This window comes from Mustelus asterias, chromosome 6, assembly GCF_964213995.1.
Source record: "Mustelus asterias chromosome 6, sMusAst1.hap1.1, whole genome shotgun sequence".
In the NCBI taxonomy this organism is placed as follows: Eukaryota; Metazoa; Chordata; class Chondrichthyes; order Carcharhiniformes; family Triakidae; genus Mustelus; species Mustelus asterias.
The window spans coordinates 78,105,585-78,128,579 of record NC_135806.1 but is presented as its reverse complement, the minus strand read 5'-3'; the positions used below and the strand labels follow the sequence as shown (position 1 = coordinate 78,128,579).

General features: G+C 42.7%; 1 protein-coding gene across 3 annotated transcripts in view; it reads left to right on the top strand.

The window, feature by feature from the left end:
- The first annotated feature begins 10,911 nt into the window (after positions 1 to 10,911).
- Positions 10,912 to 22,995, top strand: part of sncaip (synuclein, alpha interacting protein) — a 145,026-nt gene continuing 132,942 nt past the window's right edge. The window contains exons 1-2 of one of the 3 annotated variants that reach the window (XM_078214599.1): positions 11,308 to 11,477; positions 12,823 to 12,917. The gene's annotated coding sequence lies outside the window, so the exon portion shown is untranslated. Of the gene's footprint in view, positions 11,092 to 11,307; positions 11,478 to 12,822; positions 12,918 to 22,995 lie in introns of those variants that run through there. The other 2 variants (XM_078214598.1, XM_078214601.1) reach the window with 2 other exon arrangements.

Here is a 22,995-nt window from a genome sequence, read left to right as displayed (position 1 = left end):
TGAGTTTATGCACTTTTGCACACATTCATGCATATTTTTAACAATTCCAAAAGACACCTGACCTCTCCCAAAAGTGTCTCAGGACCTGACACAAAGGGGCACCTTACCTCTCCAAAAAGATACTCTACCTATCCAAATAAATCCACAAATTTCAGACCTGCTCTTCTCAGTTCTAGTATGCATACTTGAGTTTCACATAATGGGCTACCAAAATCCAATTCAGTGATGGCCAACTGCCTCCGTGGAAAGGAGTGTACACACTGTCCCCATTCTCTTGTGAAAATGGGAATTGGGGTGGGAGGGGTGTGGAGGCTTATGATTCTTTGCCACTCCCACCATTTTTGCCACAATGAAGAGGTTCTCCCTCATGGTGAATATTTCAGCCATTAACTCTGCATTAGGCTTTCTGTTTTTTTATCCAATTTTGTTCTCCAGACAAGAAATCTGGTGGTTGGTAGAATTGGGGGGTTCATGCAGGTGATCACAGTGTGTTGGAGACCTGGATGGTCAGGGAGATTTCAGAGGGAGATGAGGAAAGATTATTGTTGGGTGTAGATTTGAAAATCATGGGAAAGATGGGGGTGAGCAGTGTTGGGCAGATGGAGATCGATGATCACAGGACAGATACTATTGGAGATTATAGTCTGTCCAGAGTGAAGGGCAAAGGTAGGAACAACTTGTTGGATCTGGAGTAAATACTCCTACTACTTCTGGTTCACAAACGGTGGAGTAAAGGCACTAACCTGATGTGTTGGTCATTCTTCCATCTTTAAGTTGCTGGGTCTCCTAAGACCTGGAAGACTGACTGTGGTTAAAAGCAGAAACACGAAAAATAGAAGCACCTGTCTCCATAAAAGATTTCAATGACTGACTTGACTTCTGAGAGCAGATTGGTTGACCTATCTCTGTACAATGTGGTTAAGGTTCCTGTATCTTTTTTTCATTTTTAACCTGACTCAAATCCATCCTTTCTGGGAAAATTAAAATGATAACCAGTATTTCACACGATGGGCACCATCTTTCCAGCCCACTGCGGGGTCAATCGGCGCAGCAGGCTCGGAAAATAGCATGCAAGGCTGAAAATCTGGTTCACACCATGCCTAAACCGGTGCGATGCCAAATGCAATCCTCCCAGCCTTGTTTTGCCAGTAGGATTGGGCACACAGCCAATTTAAATATTAATGTCATAATTAACATGACATTAACGGGGCCAACATGGCCGTTTCTGGTCTCCCTGAATCTCCCCTCCTCATCGGCAAGAGGACAGAGTGTGGGAAAATTGTGGGGTAGCTAACTGAAAAAACCGAAGTTTGGGAAGATTGTGCCTGATGAGTTTCCAATTTACCTGTGTTCTCATTGTGAAACATAGAATATACAAAGCAGATGAATACCAGGAAGCATGTTACTCCACGAACCCTTATATACATCCCAAAGTTCAAGAGTGCGCTGGCAGAGGCCTGCCAGGGAGGATAATTGTTTTACATTCCAGTTTATAAATTGTTTATGGGTTTTGCAAAACTGTCCAGAAGAGGGCAATACATTCACTTAAAATCAGTCCTGATCTGAAAAAATTCTATTTCACTCATGAAACGAGCTATGTCAAATGCAGCATCAAATGTAAAAATTAACCTATTTCTGTTTATGAATTTATGATCTAATGATACATCTTGTAAAATAATTGGGGTATTCACGTGTTCTTTTTTATTCGTGGGATGTGGGCAGCATTGGTTGGGCCAGCATTTGTTGCCCACCCCTAATCGCTGTTGAATTTAGTCGCTTGCTAGGTCATTTTAGAGGGCATTTAAAAGTCAATCGCATTGCTGTCAGTCTAGAGTCACATGTAGACCAGACCAGGTAAGGATAACAGATTTTGTTTCCTAAAGGATATTAATGAAACAGATGGGTTTTTACGACAATGGTTTCTTGGTCATCGTTAGACTTTTAATTCCAGATTATTTTTATCCCTAAAGCATTGCTCTGGGTCCCTGGATTATTGTCCAGTAACAAAACTATTATGCTATCGCCTCCCCTGTTGATTATTGTCTGTTGACTATTGGATGTTCACTGTGTGGTTAATTAAACCTGGGTGTGGTCATTCAAGAAGAGAGGTTAAATTGAGGTTGGCAGCTACAAGCAGAGGAGCAACCATTTTAAAGCATTGGAAATAAAGTTCCTGTAGATTTATAATCTGGAGTGCAGCATCTTTGCAGACCTCTGAGGCATAAAACATAATAGCAATTGATAATTTAAAACAATAACTACAATCAGTCTCAGATTCAGACACCCTTTTGGTTATTGTTAGTCATTAAACTGTAAATTACGTTTATATAGCAACTTTAAATGGGAAAATGTTGTAAGGCAGTTAGCAGAAGTGTAAGAAAAAATGGACATTGACTGATTCAAGGAAAGATTAAGAGTAAAAGCTTGGTTAAAGAGATGGGTTCTGAGAAGCATCCTAAAGGGTGAGAGAAAGGTGCAAACCGAGTTTAGGGAGGCAATCCTAATCTTAGGGTCAAAGGTGCTGGATGGACAGCTTCCAATGGCTAATGGGAAGAGAAGGGGAGAGATTCACAGAGGAATGAAGAATGCAGAGGAGACAGGTGTTGTAGAACTGGAGAAAATTACAAAGATAGCAAGAAAGTGGACATGGAGAGATTTAAACAAGAATGAAAATATTAATTTTATGTCCAGAAACTAAAGTGGTTCAGCGAGAATGGAAATGGTGTGCTAATGGCACTTGGTATTGGATAGGAATACGCAAAGCAGAATTTTGAATGAATTAAAGTTTATTGAAACTGGCCAGGAATGCATTGGCATGATTGAGCCTGAAGGTGAAAAAAGCATAAAATCCTACAGTACAGGAGGCCATTCGGCCCATCCAGTCTGCACCAACCACAATCCCACCCAGGCCTTATCCCCATAACCCGATGCATTTACCCTAGCTAGTCCCCCTGACACTAAGGGGAAATTTAGCATGGCCGATCCACCTAACCCGCACATCTTTGGACTGTGGGAGGGAAGAGGAGCACCCAGAGGAAACCCATGCAGATACAGGGAGAATGTGCAAACTTCAACAGTGACAGTGACTCAAGCCGGGGAATCGAACCCAAGTTCCTGGCACTGTGAGGCAGCAGTGCTAACCACTGTGCCACCCCTGTAGGCATGAATTTACTTCACTGGCCCATGGGCTGAATAGGAGAGAGGCAGGCAATTTTGTGGATGTAAAGTTAGGGGATCTTTGTGATGAAGAAGATAGTGTCAGAAATTCAGCTTGATTTTATTATAGAATGCAAGAGTTTTGAACAATCTGGTTCTCTCTGAGACAGTGACTAATGTCATAGGTGAAATTGGAGGTGAAACTACAAATTTTGTGGGGGAAGCCACAAACATTAGCTTCAGTCTTCCCTATAATTAGCTAGAAGAGCTTATAGTCATTCAACTGCATCTAATTCCCACTGAGGTGTGTATCTGCATTAGTAGAAGATGTGTGAGCATTATGATGGGTCTTCCGAGGTGTCCTCAGAACTGGAGTTGAAGGCCTGGCATGCAGGTGTCCACATGTGCTTTCCAGAGGTATCTATGAATGAAAGTAGAGAAAATTAGTACATGACAGAGGACTTGAAAAGAGGACAATGCACTCAGCGTCACTGTCTGTGGGATGAGCTGGTGTTGGATGCTCATTTGAGTGTGGGCCACCCACCTCCCTGTAGCGACAGGCACAGTTGACATCCTCTCCAGCCAGCATGATGGCATGCTCTTCAAAGGGAGTGAAGACCCTAATGTTGGCCACTCCAAGCCCAGTCTGGGACCTCTCCCTGTTGTTGTTCTGCACAAAGACAAATGGATAGAGTGTAAGCAAGATGTATGCCAAGACAGACGATTAGGATGTCTGGCATATGTGTGTGTTGAGTGGAGCAATGGATGCGATAAGTACATAAGCTTAAGAGGATATGTGCCTGATGAAGATGTGAGGGGGTGTGTGTGTAAATGACTGGTGATATCCTTTGAACTGGCTGTGTGTGAGATGCCCGTGAATGTGTGTTGAGCTGGTGAGTCCATGAGTTAAGAGTTATGAAATAATTGACTTACCCTGGAGGTATGGATGAGATCATTCATTCTCTTCTTGAATGGGATGGCGGGCCACTTGTGTGCCAAGTTGGCACAGACTACAATTGCAACCGCCTCCCAAGCCAAAGTGATGAGGTTGGTGGACCTGCAGCTGGAGCTGAGGTAGACCATATCAGGGCAGGCCTCAACTGCATCCAGAAAGGCATCATTGAACTTCATGGCAGCAGTCTTCTTGGCTTTTGGGGCCATGTTGTTGCTCTGCAGATGTCCTGGGTTGCATAGAGTGATGTAAGTGTGCGTGGGTACACTTTAAAAATAGCATGGGGTGAGACAGCGGTGAGGTCATGGCATGGCGGGTGAATCAGAGGCTGCCTGCCAGTGTTCCGCCATGTTTCCTGTGGATGAATATTTAATGAACTTTGCAGCGGATGACAGTGTGAAAACGCACCATTGTGGCCAATGGGAAACCTGCCATTTTCACACCCATCGTGACACTTAGTGCAAAAATTGGAAAATTCTGTCCCTTGATTCCACCTTTGTTTCTTATTGATTATCCAATGTGCAGTTACAGTCCAATCCCACGCTGTTTTATTTTGACTATAGTTCTCCTGTGAGATACCTTACAAAATATTAATTGCTTTGTGAAAAATTACTTACGTGTTGTCCATCTTCCAAAAATAACAATTTTCCAAAACTTCCAATAATTTTGTTAGCTTTGATCGTAAAGCACAGATTTCCTCAGAACTACATCTGCTTTGCACCATAACAAAGGTTTCTATAAATCTCTTGGAAAGTTATAGCAGTGGACTCGCAGCAGCTCTGAGTTCTGGCCTATGTTTGTACGTAGTGATCTTATTTACTGTTGTTAAAAACTCTTCAATTTTAGAATAAACTCCCGTATTTTCATATTATACAAGTCAAAGTAAAAGCCTGCACTTCAGAGAATACTATTTCTGAGTATTATCAAAAAAGGAAATGAATCAACATTATTTTTTCCTAACTATAAGGTATGATCCCTCTATTTAAAAAAATAATATAATGGTCATGGTTCCACTCTGTCAACATGCATTTATTTCCTGAATGTATTCCATCTTGGTCCTGACATTTAAGATTATTTAAGCATTTTTTAAATAAGTATTTCATTAATCATTTTTATTTAATACATAAACTTGTCTATGTCTCCTATTTTCTTAATTATTGCAACGGAAATAATTTTCGGTTGTGAAAACCATTGTTAAAACCCATGGTTCTCATAATTTCACTGTCCCTGTTGTGGTGTAAAGCAAGATGACTCGTACCGTCTTAACTTTAGACAATACAAAACTCACGAGGCAGATATCTCTGTATAAAGACGTAACATTTATTTTTTAAAAAACAAGCAGCTGCAAGGAGATCATCAAAAGGGTTAAGTAGCTCTGAGAAAGAGTGACAGAACCTCTCCGATGAATCTGACTTATACAATCAAAAACAGATCAATCATTTTATCAATCATTCCTGCCTTACATTAGCTTAAAATCAATTACATTTAGTATACACACATCAATAATAATCCTTGACATTCACCTCAGCTAATTGAATTTTACCATCCAGCATAATATGTCATTCATCCATTAAATCCGGACGCTAACTCCCATTTTGGCTAAAGTCATTTCCCTGTTGCCTGGTTACCTTAGACACTTACCACAGGGGTCAAAGTGGATGCTGCCACCGGATCATTACAAGACTGGAGACACATGATCCCACGTCCGGGCACGATTCCATCCTAAGTCTAGACAATGAATACACCTATTCATAAACGTTGCAATATGTGTTCCCGCATAAGAAACTCTCATATGAACTTTGTTAACTATACGGTTCCCAAGCCTTTGGTTCTGAACTATTTGCCTTTACCATCATCCCTTGCGGTAACCTGTTTTTGGCTCAAGTGAACAATGATTCACACAATACTTAAAATACTTTAAAATATCAGCATATATGTTTTAAAATCATATTTATTTGTTTAATTCTCTTACTGCATTCACGTATGTGTAAACTATTCTCTCGTTAGCTTATTAACTTGTTTCAAGAATCATTTAACTCTTTACTGGTAATCCTGTCAGTGCCTTAATGTATACTGTCTAAAAATCTTATTAACTGGTTAGAAATCTCCCACTTCAGTCCCACAATCTTAATGTATTAATTTTCAGCCATACTTTGTAATCATTAAATTCAAATTTATTTTAAAATATTTTATTTTTTCCCAGCTAGGTTTAACTATGCCACCAAGGCAATAATACAATATTTCAATACATATGAGTGGATATTATGGAGGTGCAAGAGCGGGAAATATGGTGGACGGATGACATAAGGCAAGAGGTGAAATTTAATTTTCCGGATGTGAGTTTAAATTTAGAGAGTAGCTCAGCGGGTTTCCTGGCAGTGTGGGGTGTGGTCAATGGGAAATACCACTGATAGCAGCAGGACCAAAAGATCCTGCTGCCGGCGAATGGTGTGCCTCCTCTTGCCATGAGAAACATGCTGCAGAGGGGTCAGACTGGAAGGCTAATTCCACTGGTGTTCTGCACAGCTCAGTATTGGTTGCCTTGCTGTTTGTGCTATATATCAATGATTTAATCTTAAATGTAAGGGGTATGATTAAGAAGTTTATAGATTATATGAAAATTTGTTATGTGGTTGATGGTGAAGAAGAAATCTGTAGACAACAAGATCACATCAATGGATTGGGAAGATGGGCAGTAAAATGGCAAATGGAAGTCAATCTGGATAAGCGGGAGTCAATGCATCTGGGAGGATAAACAAGGCAAAGGAATACACAATAAATGGTAAGATTCTGAGAAGTATAGAGAAACAGAGGAATCTTGGAATTTATATTTACAGATCCTTGGAGGAAGCAGGATAGATAGTAGTCAAGATGGCATTGGGGACACATTTCTTTATTTGCTGAGGCTGAGTGCAAGGCTCTGAAGCCTTAGGCTCCAGAGCTGCATGTAGATCTTAAACATCTTATTTGCAGCTCCCTACCTTTTCCAATTGGACTGCATTTACATATAAAAATCATAAAATATATTAAGTCAAGAAGATAACTGTTTTTGTGGTTAAGTAAATCTCTTTGAATGGTATAGTTATAACATGGTTATAGATTGTGCTTTGATTTGAAAAACAGATGTTAAGGTTGCGACCATTATTGTTTTTAATTTGTGGAGATGATAAATAATTCTGAATGTGCTATCAAAAGCTTTCTTTAATCACAAGAATCAGTAGCTGAAAAAGTCCTAGTTCTATGTATCTTGAGCTAAAATTTGTTTTATACATGAACCTACTGGTAAAAATAGGTAAAAGTCAAAAAAACATAATCATAGTTAGTTCTAATTTAGTTTTGTTTCTTTCTACTGATACATAAATTTAACCCATGTATTTTATTAGAAGCAAATTATGCATTCTACTGGAGATACTTGGCAATTTGCCAAGTATTTGATTTAGAAACACTTAATTTTCATTTCCCAGCGTCCTATGGTTTTTACTTTAGGAAATCTTTTTAAAATAATCATCAGATAAAAAGGTTTTCCAACTCCGAGCCTAAAGTATCAAAGCAGGGTGATTAAGTTTGATTTTTGCAGAGTTAGGGAGACTTTCAGAACTTTAAAAATGGTGAGTAGGACCCAATTCCTGGATTTCCAGCTCCATTCTTGGTTCCTCCAATTTTCGTGGCCGTGGTATAAAAATGTGGATTGGTCCGGGTCATGAGCCAAAACCCCGCACTTTGGACTTGACCAGCTCCATTGCGGGGAAAGGCATCCCCGAGACCTCTGCAATTTTCATGGAGTAGAACTAGCTTTTCAAGGACTTTTCAGCCCCTCAAGAGAGGTGTTGGACCGTTGTCTGGGTGAGGAGACCTTTTGAAGAGTAAGTTCAAAACACCCCCAATTCACCTTGTATTCCCTGACTCACCCCAATGGTCTGTCATACCGTCCATGCCAATCTATTCCCCTCTATCCACCCCCAATGGCCCCTCATACCCTCCATGCCAACCTACAGCACTTCCCTGCTGATTCACCCAGCATACACTCTATAAGGAACCAATGAATGCTATAATAAGAATAGCATGTGTGGAAAAACTTTAAAGTCATTCTTTGATAACTTTCTTTAAAATAACTGTTTTACTACAGCCCTAGAAAAATGTCAATCAACCAGACCATTAAGTGTCAGCAGCAGAAACAAGCATTTAACGCTTTTTTATCTTATGTAAATAAATAGTGCAATTAACAAAAATAGATCAGAGAGCCTTCAACCAAGCAATGTTTTCCCTTGAACACAGCTGTTTTGATGGACTAATGTATGTCTGGTCTGTCAGCCAAGAATGCATAATGAGGCTTGGATAAGCTGTTGTTGGTTTCTTTGGAAGAGAGTAGGTTGAGCAGTGATTTAATTTAGCTGTATAAAATTATGAGGGACCCAGATTAACTGGATAAGAATTATCACTAACAGAAAGGTCAATAACAAGTAGATATAGATTTAAAATAATTGATAGAAGGACTCAAAGAGAGATGGGCAATATTTTGTTTCAACATGATTGTGGTGTCTGCTTGAAAGGGTGAAATTCTAACATCGTACTTGAAAGAAAACACTTGGAAATGCATTTGAGATGCTGTAACCTACAGGGCTATGGAGCAAGAGTTAGAAGAGGAAATTAGACTTTATAGTTTTTTTCTCTCCCAACAGTGTTTTGTTTGCTTTTCATGATCTTGCTAATTTGCATCTTTGCTTTAACTAAATTGTACATCAGTACCTTTACACCTATAATGCATTTAGATGCTTATTTTCCAAAATGTGTGTGGTCTCATTCTTATTGCCTAAATGCACCTCTCACACTTCGGTCCTGAAATTAATTTGACAATTTTTAAATTCAAAGACACGTTCGTTTGACCAGCCTCTTTAAATTACCTCTGGTTTTGTATCCATTTGCTTGATTACACTTGTGATTATTTTGAGAAATTGTTTCATATTAAAGATGTAAAAAATGTCATCTTTGTTATCATTATTTTTAAACATTAGGTTACAAACGTTTGATTTTGATAATAAGGTAGGCAAATAAACACATTCTATTCAGTTTGATAACATGGCTAAGACTACTTACTGATTTATGGCTTCCCAAGAAAAAAAACAATAGAAACTTAAAATTTTAATGAGAAAACAAAAGACAGAACTCCATGTAACAAATAAAAAACTTGACACATTTAGTCATTGTAAATCAATGCCTCTAATTGTAAATAAAATAGTGGTTAGCACTGTTACCTCACAGTGCCAGAGACCCGAGTTCAATTCCAGCTTGGGTGACTGTCTGTGTGGAGTTTGCACATTCTCCCCGTGTCTAGTGGGTTTCCTCCAGATGCTCTGGTTTCCTCCCACTGTCCAAAGATGTGTAGATTAGGTGGATTAGCTATGGTAAATGCATGGGGTAGGCCTGGCTAAAATGCTCTTCGGAGAGTCGATGCAGACTTGATGGATCGAATGGCCTCCTTCTGCATTGTAGGGATTCTATAAATGCAATCTTCTCTTGCATAACCGGAAGTCCATAAAATTCCTTTTAAAAAGGACACCAGGAACTCGGGATTCCTGGCTACCAGATTTCTTCTGGCCCGCTCCATCAGCGTGATAACATGGGTCATGTGTCCAGATTTTTTCTGCACAGAGAAAACCTGGTTTTGCAACCCACGAGCTGGACGCTGGTTTTCTTGCCTCAATCTGCCTCTGCACAGATAATGGAAAATTCCACCGAGAGTGTAAGAAAGAAAAATTGTTTCCAGTGGCAGCAGGATAAGTAACCAAAGGACAGAGATTTAAGGTGAATTGAAAAAAGAACCAGAGGCAACATGGGGAAACTTTTTTTTTACACAGTGATTTGCTGAGATTTGGACTAAACCATCTGAAAGGATTGCAGTTTCAATAAAAAATACATTCAAAAGAGAATTGCATAAATACTTGAAGGGGAAAAAATACAGGACTAAGGTGGATACAAAAGTCGAATGCAACTAATTGGACTCTTTGACTAAAGAGCTGGCACAAGCATGATGGGCCAAATTGCTTCCTTCTGTGTTTGACGGGACAAGGGTATAAATCTCAGTGACCATCCCCAATTTATCCAGGTAGTTCTATCTTCGGTGGCACGCTATATACTGAGGATATGGCCTCTGTTGCCTTCCTTCTCCTCACCCCTTTGCCCAACTAATGCCTGACCTCTGCTACTGTGGATAATGATCCTCATCATCATGGGACCCAATAGCTGAGAATCATAATCCCATCACTAGTTTTGACTTCTGTGGGTTCAGCTGCACTTGTAATAATGCCTGGAGTCTTCACATTGACAGGAAGGTTTTGCACTGCCCAAGTATGTAAAGACCACTCTCCTCCCAATCTCTATGCATCCATCTATGTGCTGAGTGCTCCACTGAGCCATGATTCCTTTGGGCTCAGTGGCCATGACTAGCTCCATCCACCGTGCTGCCGCCTCCATATACCTGACCTGTCTCTGATCCAGCCTCCACATATAATCCCAAATTGGCCTTCGCCGTGAGGACAACGAGTTGGTTAGCGGCATTACCTGGCCTCATTCTCAAACTGGGCAAGTTTCCTCCCACCGCTGATGAATGGAGCCTTAAAAAATCGTCTCCAAACTGAGTTCATTAGAAACCTGAAACAAGAGACAAACATGGGTTATTTTAACATTCCTGGCGCCAGGCATAAAAACACCAGTTTTAAAAAAAATCTTGATTAAGAAGTTTCACAGCTGCAAAGTATCCGCTTTGCTGCGGGAACCCTGCTCAGGCTGGCGCTAGGGGCGGGGGTGGAGCTGGGCAGGAACCAGGGTGGAGGCTGGCCCTGAGGCGGGGCTCGGGCAGCACAGAGCCGGGCCGGGGCGGCGACAGGACTCGGGAGCCGAGGAATCTCGCTGACGGTGGCGGGCAGCTCCTCCAGTCCTGAGCTCACCTGGGGCGGTAAAGATTCAAAGTTCCGTTCGTTAGCGAGGTGAGCCGACAGGGAGCTTTGGGGGATTTGAATGGGGGTTCTGGTTCTTTGCCGTTACGGTTGGAACTGTTGACCGTTACGAACCGGGGGATAAATTCGCTGCCGAACTTCAAACAAAGGAGCAGGGCGGGAGCTGTCACCCTGCGCGTGTCCCGCACGCTCTTCCCATTGGCCAGCGGATGACTAACTCGGCCAGTGGTTGGCTGGGCGGCCTGTCAGTCAGCCGGGGCTGGGGGTTGAGGTTGTTGTTGTTGTGGGGAAGGTGCAGTCTGCTCGGCCGTTCGGGCAGACACACAGATAAACTGGCAGCCGGGCAGGCTGACAGGCGGCAGTCGGACTTTCCCGAACAACAGCGGACCACAAAGAGCAATGTCCAGCGTGAAACGGTGAGAGACTGGGAACGGGAGGCTGCAGCTGGCGACAAGTCTGAGAGGGGAGCAAACTGGTGATGTGCCCCCCCCCCCCTCCTCTGCACTGGCACCGTGCCGCCTCCCCCCTCTGTGCTGGCGCCATGCCCCCCTCTGCATTGGTGCCATGCCCCTCTATGTGCTGGCGCCGTGCCCCCTCTGCGCTGGCGCCGTGCCCCCTCTGCGCTGGTGCCATGCCCCCTCTGCGCTGGCGCCGTGCCGTGCCCCCTCTGCGCTGGTGCCGTGCCCCCTCTGTGCTGGTGCTGTGCCCCCCTCTGCGCTGGTGCCGTGCCCCATTTGCGCTGGCACCGTGCCCCCTTTGCACTGGCGCCGTGCCCCCCTCTGTGCTGGCACTGTGCCCCCTCTGTGCTGGCACTGTGCCCCTCTGTGCTGGCACTGTGCCCCCTCTGTGCTGGCACTGTGCCCCCTCTGTGCTGGCACTGTGCCCCCTGTGTGCTGGCGCTGTGCCCCCCTCTGCTGGTGCCGTGCCCCCCTCTGCATTGGTGCCATCCCCCCTCTGCGCTGGCGCCGTGCCCCGCTCTGCGCTGGCGCCGTGCCCCCTCTGTGCTGGCGCTGTGCCCCCCTCTGCGCTGGTGCCGTGCCCCATTTGCGCTGGCACTGTGCCCCCTTTGCACTGGTGCCGTGCCCCCCTCTGTGCTGGCACTGTGCCCCCTCTGTGCTGGCACTGTGCCCCCTGTGCTGGCACTGTGCCCCCTCTGTGCTGGCACTGTGCCCCCTCTGTGCTGGCACTGTGCCCCCTGTGTGCTGGCGCTGTGCCCCCCTCTGCTGGTGCCGTGCCCCCCTCTGCATTGGTGCCATCCCCCCTCTGCGCTGGCGCCGTGCCCCGCTCTGCGCTGGCGCCGTGCCCCCCTCTGCACTGGCACCGTGCCCCCCCTGTGCTGGCACCGTGCCCCCCTCTGCGCTGGTGCCGTGCCCCCCTCTGCGCTGGCGCTGTGTCCCCCTCTGCGCTGGCACTGTGCCCCCTCATTAATGCCATGTCTCTCAGCATGCTGCCCCTCCCAGCACTGTGCTCGGACTCTGCTAGCATAGGGTGAAGCAGTGCTGATCGGAGCTGGTAAACTGCAGGCTGAGTTTGTGCAATGATTGGAAATCTTGCCCCTTTCTCTGTCCACTTTGCCTTTTGGCTTCACCTGGTATCTGGAATCATCGCTCTGCAGAAAGCAAATGTACAAACACTTCTGACATTGGTAATTGCCGCTGTTAATGTCCCTATTTATGTGTAACAAGTGCTGTATCTGACCGAGGAACCACATAAGAAATGCTTGCACATATACTAATATGTACTATTTGTTAATGTCCTCAGGGCACCCCAAAGCTAGGCAGCCACTGAATTAATGATTTAGGTAAGGAAGCCAGAGGAGTCCACTTCTTCAGACAATACGAAATGTAAGACTTAAAGTGAGTAATGCTAAGGACCAAAGGATATTGATATCATGGTATAATTGACAAATGAGTGGAGCAATATTAAGACTTGAGATAGTATAATATTAAAATGGCTATACTTTGGGAGAAAGCTAGGTGATGTGGAAGAGCATGGAGATTTGGGGATTCACACACAAGACATTGCAAAAGGGCCACACAAAAAACGTCCACACAAAGTTAATGAAATACTTAGTTTAAGGCAAAGTATGTACAAAAAATAAAAATGTAGTGGTGAGCCTGTATAAAATTTCAATAAGATCACAGTTGAGGCACAGTACGCCGTTTTGTTTCCATGGATGGTAAAAAGATGTTGATAATACAGAGCACATGGCACTTTATTAGAATTATGCCTGGTATCAGGATATACAAGTACAAGAAGGAAATGAGAAAAGCACAACACTGAATGCTAGAAACCTAAGAAACTAAATGCTTAAAATACTCAGCTGGCCAGGCAGCATCTTTGGAGAGAAGTTAAGGTTTTGTATTGATCACCATTTGTTAGTTCTGAAATAGTGAACTTTCTTCCGCAAAGATGCTGCTTGCCCTGCTGATTGTATCCAGTGTTCTGTTTCTATTTAAAAATTGGAAATGTTTTCATTAGAACAGAGAAAATTAAGAATTGATTGATTGATTGAGTGTTTAAAATTGTGAATGGATGGGACAGAGAACATAGAATGTTTCTAGTGCTTTGAGAGGTGTAGAATGATGGGGCATAGACTAAACATACAGACAGATTTTATTTTGGGAGGCTTGTGAGGCTTTGAAATGTGCTTAGTAATTGAAGCAACAACCATAATCAGCATTTCAGAATAGGTTAAGTATATGATTGAAAGTAAGTGATATGGATAGACTATGACTTGTGTGGAGGATGAATGCCAATGTGGAATGGTTAGGACAAATGGGCCTGATGCTGTTACAATTTCTATGTAATTCCATGTAAAATATGGTTATTGTTGCTTCCTAAATGAAATTAAGTTTGAGCAAGGTTCTGCAAACACCAGATGTGAACGACTAGTCAATATATTTTGGTGGTTGGCTAAAAATGCTGGACAAGGCACATCCTTGAAATTGAATGAATGTCTTGCACCTTTCACAATCTCAAGATGTTCCAAGCTTCTTTAAAGTGCAATGGGATAGAACATAGAACAGTACAGCACAGTACAGGCCCTTCGGCCCACGATGTTGTGCCGAACCTTTTCCGAAACCAAGATCAAGCTATCCCACTCCCTATCATTCGAGTGTGCTCCATGTGCCTATCCAAATCTTTTACATTTAGTCAGATGGGACTTCAGTTTACTCTGCTACCCAAAAAATGGCATTTCTGTCAAAGTAGTACTTCCTTGGTACTACGTTGCAATGTAAAATTATTGGATTGAAAATCATGATTTGATGGTGTGCTACTCTGTGAGGTGCATTCCAACACTTTTCACAAATGTAGAGGCACAGTTCTTATTCTCTCAATTTTTCACTCACCAGCAATCAAACTTCATTTTTGTTCAGTGATTGCAGCTGTGCCAAAAATATGAAATTTGATTAATGATTAAGGGCCGTAGATAATTTGGTAAATTGGGCAAGTATATGTTGGGCAAAATGTACACTTAATGACAATACAAAAAGAGAAATGTATGAATTGTCATGTCTTTCTGGTTTTCATAAGTTAGATATAATCATTCTCTAGACTCAAAATCCTGGAGCTTCAATGAGTGTATTTCTTGCATCTCCATGTGGCTGTAGACTAATGGAACCCTGCGTACTGCAGTGCAGCAATCAATATGGCACATTGGAATATATTCGGATAACAATTAATTTCTAGCTCTTTACAAATAATCTAACAATATTACATCCCTCTTTATTTAAAATATATATATATAATGCCTCTATATCAAGATAACTGTTCCAATCATAAACTAAAGGTCAACAATTGACTTTCATCAATAAACTGAATCCCTTCATCTTTTATAGCTTGTTTTCTTTTCTAAAAATATTCACGGTATCATTTAGATGGTGGGACGTTATGCTTTTATATCATCACTCTCAGTAGTGAATTGACATGCTGCACAGGCAAAGTGTGTGTTGCTTCAGAGTGTGCTTGATGTTGTTAGTGTTGTCACTTACTGCTTATTCACTTGTTAGTGATGCTGGTGTTGTTGACCATTACTACTGCCCCAGCTCTGCTGTAGGTTGAATATAGATTCTGTTCCTTCTGATTTGCTTCCGGTTTTAGTCTCTGTATGCCTTTGGAATCTCAACTACAACAACAATTCTTGCTGAGTTTCAGGTTTTCATGATTGGATTCTTTATATGTACACTTTATCTCTACATCAACTCAGGCAGGAATTTGAGATGCTTGTTTAAATGTTGACCTCCTCCTACCTGTGCATCAGTGAGTTGCTTCACTTCCTCCTGGTCACTTGGAGAGAATATCTTGCTTGGCAGAGTTTCTTACACTTTCTTCGTTTGACAGCCCTGCAGGCGATTTCATGTCAGCCTTGAGACGTGTAGATTGGAATGTCGGTAAGGCAAGGTTAGGGTTTTTCTACATCTCTCGGCATTTTGTGAGGGTTCTCTTGATTGCCTTGACCTGTCAAAACCTGTGTCCCCTTGAGTAATATGGTATGAGGTGATGGTGTTAGACCCAAACAGTTCAGCAAATTTCTTAAATTCTCTGGAGGTGAATTGGGTTCCATTTTCATATATTATTCTTTCAGGAATCCCTTGTACAGCAAACAGAACTCTCAATGTTGAGATGGTTGCTGTAACTTTCAAATCTTTTGCCTTTCAGAGGAAAGGGAACTTTGGTAGTAGCCTCCACTATGAGAGATACCATTCTTGATTGTGTCCGAATAAATTGGCTCTCACAGTATGCCAAGGTCTGGCTGGTACCTCAGCAGTTATCATCTTTTTCTGCTTTTCTGCTGAGTATTTATGTGTTTCTGGCACGCAATGCATCTAGACACCATTCTTTTGATATAATTATAGATGCCTATCCTTTAAACAGCTGATCTGACTCTGAGTTTGCCATGTGGACTTCATGTATCTTGCGGAGAAGTTCTTCCTGCGTCATTTTGGATATGATTATTCTGAATCTGGCTGGTAGGGCACCATCTTCTGGTGAGATGTAATTTCTGGTAGACTAGTATTGTCATATTGCTGGCTGTGTTTGCTGTATCTTATCAGACCATCACAGAAACACTTACTGAAAAAGCATCTGTAACTCTTCATCTCTAATGTGAATGAGTTTTGTTGGTGTAACGTTCATTAGGTTTTGGATCTTTATATCTAGATCTTTTGTCTCATGTTTCTCCTGTGACGATAACCGAGATAGGATATCTGCTAGAACCATTTCTATTCCTGGCTTGTATTTCAGAGTACAATCCTCACTCAAAGTCAGAAGAGTAACCTATGCAGTCTTGCTGGAATTCCACACAAATTTTTCTTGTCGATCTGCTGCAGCGGCTGTTGATTGCTCTCCACTATGAACTTTCTCCCATAGAGATGTGTATGGAATTCCTTATATGCATGCACAGCTATTAAAAGTTCTCTTTCAGTGTTGGAATATCAGGTCTGTTACGATCTGGTTAGGGATCAGTAACATTTTGTTTAAAGTGGACGAAATTTGAAATCCCAGGTACTCACAAAGAGAATAAAATGACTAGGTTCCATAGTTTTAAAGAAACATAATAAACCTTACTATACAAAGTCAGCAAATTAAAACAATCGACTATATCAATGATGTACTCTAACATTCAAAATTTACATGAGGATTAACAGGCAAACTGTGATAAACACACCACACTGCACATTAATCCCATGGATTTCTCAGCAACCCACCCAGATGTCAGTGACCACTTTGAGTCACAATATCATGTTCAGACTCAGTCTCCCTCACATGGGATTTCAACTCTTCCCTTTTGAAGATCCCGTCTCTGAATTCCCTCAAAAGCTGCTGGAACTTCGACTGCCTCAATGACTGCTCACCTACTGATGGTTCAGTCACTCCTTCTTTGACTGCTTTCTATGTGATTCACAAAGCTACACTCTAGCTTCTAATTACTAGCACATTTCCAATTCTTTTGCAGACTGCTAGCTAAGCTGGTGCTGCCCTAAGTCTCTCCGAACTCCAGTCTCATGGATGCACTGGACTTGAGCCCTAACTGCCCAGCACAGAGCCTTTTCGGCTCCCCAGGACTTCGTGAAGCCCTAACTTCACTGAACAGTTCTTAAGGCTTCTCTGTAAGCTGCAAATCACACACGGTCCAAACTGCAATCAACAGCTGCACCAATGGCTCCCAGGGCTTCTTCGAACCCTATATGTCTGGAACCTGCCATCAGCATAGCTTTCAGTATAGCTTCTTCCCCTGCTGCAGAACTCTAATACATTGAATCAAGAGAACCTTCTTAAGCTGCACCCATTTTTAAGATCATAGACACATTCAGTGAACTCTGAAAGGTTACAAGCTAATTAGCTCTCTCTCCCAAAACAAAACACTCCTCTGACTGTATTTCTTTGCAAGCAGTATAGACATCATGACTCCAGCTAAGTAAGCTCACTTGCTGTTTTAGGAACTTGTCTTCCTAGCTTTTAACCCCTTAGCACAGTGGTTGGCACTGCTGCCTCGCAGCTCCAGTGACCCGGGTTCAATTCTGGCCTTGGGTGACTCTCTGTGTAGAGTTTGCACTTCCTTCCCATGTCTGCGGGGGTTTCCTCCGGGTGCTTCCAGTTTCTTCCCACAGTCCAAAGATGTGCAGGTTAGGTGGATTGGCTATAGTAAATTTCTCCCTAGTGTCCCAAGATGTGGGGATTAGCAGGGTACATATGTGGGGTTAAGGGGATAGTGCCTGGGTACGATGCTGTGTTGGATAGTCGGTGCAAAATCAATGGGCCGAATGGCCTCCTCCTGCACTGTCGGAATTCTATGATTTAGCTCAATATGGCCCGAATCTTTTAAGATTCCAAGCTGATTTCATTGCGTTTATCCCCAATCAAAATGGAGATGCTCTCTGTTCTGCAACATTGGGGAACCTCTTTGTAGGATTGCCTGAAGCCATGTCTGTGGCTGTTCCATCCCAAAAGATCTGTGCTGAGGTGTTGATGAAGGACACTTTGGTGGCTTTTTGGCCAGGTGCTGGGAGACTGTCCCAAGTTAAACAGTGGGCCTTGACCTCTATGGGGGAGACTCAACTGGCATAGGGGTTGGTGGCGGTGACATTTCTTACTAATTGACCCAATAATGAGCCTAATTAACTACCCATCATTGCTGTGCAGGTAGCCAGTGTGCTCACCCCATTGTGGCAAGATCACTCAGAGGCAGAAACACATGGTTGGCTACTGGACGCATTTGTTTCCATGAGACCTGGAAATATCAGCCCAGTGATCTAAATTGCTGCCTTCTATATTGATAAATTTCATTAGATTGTTTACCCACTGATGACATTGATGTATGAGATGACCTTCGAAGCCTCAAAATCCCTTCAAAAATGAGTGTTATACATAGTGATATCACTTGATGACCTGCTTTGACATTACAATTCTCCTACTTGTGAATTAATAGTATGACCACACTTGTTATTTTGTTAGCAAATCCCAAGGAAGTTGCTCCAGAGACTATTCAGTTACCAGAATGTGAGGGCAGCTTTTTATGAATTTTGAAGATGTGTTTGATTAGAATGCTAAATTCTTTGAGACTCAGTGCTTCTGTAACCAGACATGGATGTATTACGGCAGACTCCCACTGAAGATTTTGCAAAGCTGCCTGTTATGAACTCAAAAGACTACAGTCTTTCTACTGTGACATCTTTATGTAACAGAATGTAAATGGCTGCCCCCAGACATTCCCTCATGGTCGAGGTTATGTGACTGGCACGTCAGGTAGGTCATGTAGTAATGATTGCATTTCAAAATCCATAATTTTTTCCACCTTTTCACAGTGATCAACAGTGCATCAACAGATTTGTCTATCATGTGTAACTGTGAGTTACCCAAGTTATCCACTACAACAACTGTTCTCATGCACTAATAAACAGTTTGTTATTCTCCTTACTCTCTGCAAATGCATTGCATATGTAGTTGTTAAATCCTGCAGGTCTCTTTATGATACACATGTACATTGTCATTAGCTCTTTATCTGGGTGGTGCTTCCTCTCTGGGGAGTGTTGTTCCTGTGGCACTTGTTGTTGTTCCATTTCTGTTGTTGGGGACCAGTGGACGCCTGGGCGTGAGGGTCATTCTGTACTCTGTGCAGGTGGTGAGCTCCTACCTTCCTGATCAGTCACCTGTAGTGAAGGAACAGCCAGCTTCTCTTGTTTGTACATGCCTGTGGTTGCACTGGTATATTTGGTCATTCACATCCACCATGTACAATCTAGGCAACAATTGCTCTATGCATGGTCCAAGTTGTGACATGAGGTGACTCCTGCTGAGAGTGTTGAATGTTGTACCCTGACTGGCTCTCCAATGCTCAACTCTGGTAATGATTTGGCAGTCTTATCAAAATGAATTTTGTCTTTGATTTTTTTTCACTCATGGCAATTACTGCTTCAGTAGCTTTTTTGCTATTGAAAGAGTAGCTTTGGTGCAATTGGACATTAGTCTTTGGACTGGACTACTTTCCATGCCTTCCTTTGGTGTTTTCCCCCACTTGAGAATTGCCTTGTATACATTTGTACTAGATTTGCGCAATTTCTTGATGATCCTTTTACGATTTTCACTGCTACCTCAGTTTTTTCATTTGACTGGGGATAGTGCAGAGATGATGTATAGTGTTGAATTTCCAAATCCTTTGTGAAGTGGCTGAATTCTTCACTCGTGAACTAAGGGCCATTGTCACTCATCACAATGTCTGAAATGCCATAATGACTGAAGTGTCAAGCATTCTACTATATCTCCTGTTGTAATTGATGTAGTCTGGTCTACCTCGCAGTAGTCAGAATAGTAGTCTACAGTGACAAGATAGTCAGTTCTTGTGATAGTGGAGAGGTACTGCCAGTTTCATCCATGGTCTGTCTGGGATGTCATGCGTCATCAAAGGCTCTCTAGCTTGTTTAGTTTGGTGATTAGAACAAACACCACACTGGCCAATGTGGTCTTTAATTTCAAGAACAAAGAACAAAGAAAATTACAGCACAGGAACAGGCCCTTCGGCCCTCCAGGCCTGCACCGACCATGCTGCCTGACTTAACTAAAACTCCCTACGCTTCCGAGGACCATATCCCTCTATTCCCATCTCATTCATGTACTTGTCAAGACGTCCCTTAAAAGTCACTACCGTATTCGCTTCCACTACCTCCCCCGGGAACGAGTTCCAGGCACCCCCACCACTCTGTAAAAAATCTGCCTCGTACATCTCTTTTAAAACTTGCCCCTCGCACCTTAAACCTATGCCCCCTAGTAATTGACTCTTCCACCCTGGGAAAAAGCTTCTGACTATCCACTCTGTCCATGCCTCTCATAATCTTGTAGACTTCTATCAGGTCTCCCCTCAACCTCCGTCGCTCCAGTGAGAACAAACCAAGTTTCTCCAACCTCCCCTCATAGCTAATGCCCTCCATACCGGGCAACATCCTGGTAAATCTTTTCTGTACCCTCTCCAAAGCCTCCACATCCTTCTGGTAGTGTGGCGACCAGAATTGAACACTATATTCCAAGTGCGGCCTCACTAAGGTTCTATAAAGCGTCAACATGACTTGCCAATTTTTAGACTCAATACCCCGGTTGATGAAGGCAAGCATGTCGTATGCCTTCTTGACTACCTTTCCACCTGCATTGCCACTTTCAGTGACCTGTGTACCTGTACACCCAGTTCCCTTTGCCTATCAATACTCCTAAGGGTTCTGCCATTTACTGTATATATCCTATCTGTATTAGACCTTCCAAAATGCATTACCTCACATTTGTCCAGATTAAACTCCATCTGCCATCTCTCCGCCCAAGTCTCCAACTGATCTATATTCTGCTGTATCCTCTGATGGTCCTCATCGCTATCCGCAAATCCACCAACCTTTGTGTCGTCCACAAACTTACTAAATCAATCCAGTTACATTTTCCTCCAAATCATTTATATATATTACAAACAGCAAAGGTCCCAGCACTGATCCCTTAGGAACACCACTTTTCACAGCCCTCCATTCATTGTTCATGCTTGGTCAGGAGAGTACTTGTCTTTCTCATACTCAGTTCAATTCCTTGATAGCTTGTATGGATGGGCTTTAGCATCTCGCCTCTCATCTCCTTCGGGATGATGACTCTATTTCCTTTGTACAAGATGCCATCTTGGGCTGAGAATTCATATTGGTATACATAATATGCTTTTGTGACCACAGATGTGTCCTTGATGCTCTCAAGGCCATCATTTCATCACTTCCTCTTGCAGCACTCGGAGAGTTACACCTTGTTGGGTAGTTCGCTTGATTTGAGCAAAGTGCCTGCCTGTCAGATTGGGTTGATGACTTCCCGAGCATGTCAAACTGCTTCTTCATGTTGAATCTGGAAGATTTCACATTCTGTTCTAGCATGCTTAACTTTCTTCATGGGAAATGCTGCTCTCGACAGTATGTCAGCAATATACATCTGTTTCCCTTGCTTGCATGTCACATCCAGATAATATCATTGTAAATGAAATTATGTTCTTTGCTGACACTTTGGAGCAGATAATAGCAGTTTGAGAAAAATGCTTTGAAGTGGCCCGTGGGTCAGATCCACTGTTATTCTGTCTCTCCGAAGCAGTAATTGATGGGAATGCTCATGTGCAAGAACAATAGTCAGACACACACTCGATCTGAGCGTAGCATCATTCAGTTGGTGTTAATTCTCGGGATGTAGATGTACTGGTTGTCCTTGTTGCATTGTGGTTGCTCCAAGGCTTATGTCACTGGTGTCACACTGTAAGGTAATTGCATCATTCACATCATATAGTACTTCAGCACAGGCATTGTTGTCACAAGTTGTTTGATTTTAGTGAATGCTGCTTCTTGTTCTGTGCCCTAGTACCACTGCACAACCTTGGTAGTGCGCTTGTGTAATGGTACATCTCCCCAACAAATTAGGCAAACATTTTGCTAAATATTTCAGAAATCCAACAAATTGTTGCCCTGCTTTCACTTCTGTTGATTGCTGCTACAGCTCTCATCTTGTCAGGATCTGGGTGAAGATCTTTTGCTCTCAGTATATGACCTATGTACTTGACTTCAGACATCTTCATTTGCAATTTTCTCTTGTTCACCTTCAGATTCATCTGGTGAGCTCTGTCTAGCAATCGTAATAAATTCTGATCATGCTCAGCTATTGTTTCTTCCATTGCTTCTCTACATCCATAGACTGGTAGATCATCCACTATGATCCCCAGTCCGGGGTGATCACTAACTCTCTCATGCTGTCTACATTGATACTGTTCTGGAGCCATGCAAATGCCAAATGGCATGTGCAACCATCTGTATCTTCCGACCGGCAGTTAGGAATCTCCTGCTTCATTTGCCAGTAACCATCCTTTGCAACTAAGGTAATAAAGATCTTTGCCTTGCCACGTTGTGGCAAAATTCCTTCAATGGTCGATCTGGGATGATGAGATTTATTCAGCATTTTATTTAGATCCTTTGGGTTTAAGTATACTCTCAGCTTTCCAGGTTGTTTCACTGCTACCATACTACTAGTCCAGTCTGTGGGAGTTGTCACTTTGATTACTCGCACCAGCTCTTTATCTTGTTTTTTAGGCTTGACTTAGAGATATCTGGAACTCTTCTCTGCAGATGCTGGATTGGTCATACACTCTTCATCAATTTGAGATGATATTCCCCAGGTAGGCATCCAAACCCTGTAAACACGTCTCTATACTCCTCTAGATTATATTCAGCAGTCAATGGTTTTGTGACCTGTGACATGTAGTAAATTTCTGTTGGCACGTTTAGGGTTACCAATCCAAACTTTGTAGGGTCCAACACAGAAGCCCTTCAGCCCATCATGTATGCGCGAGCCACCAAACATCTATCGATTCTAATCCCATTTTCCAGCACTTTGGTCTGTAGCTTTGTAGGCTATGGCATACTACTATCCTTTCAATTT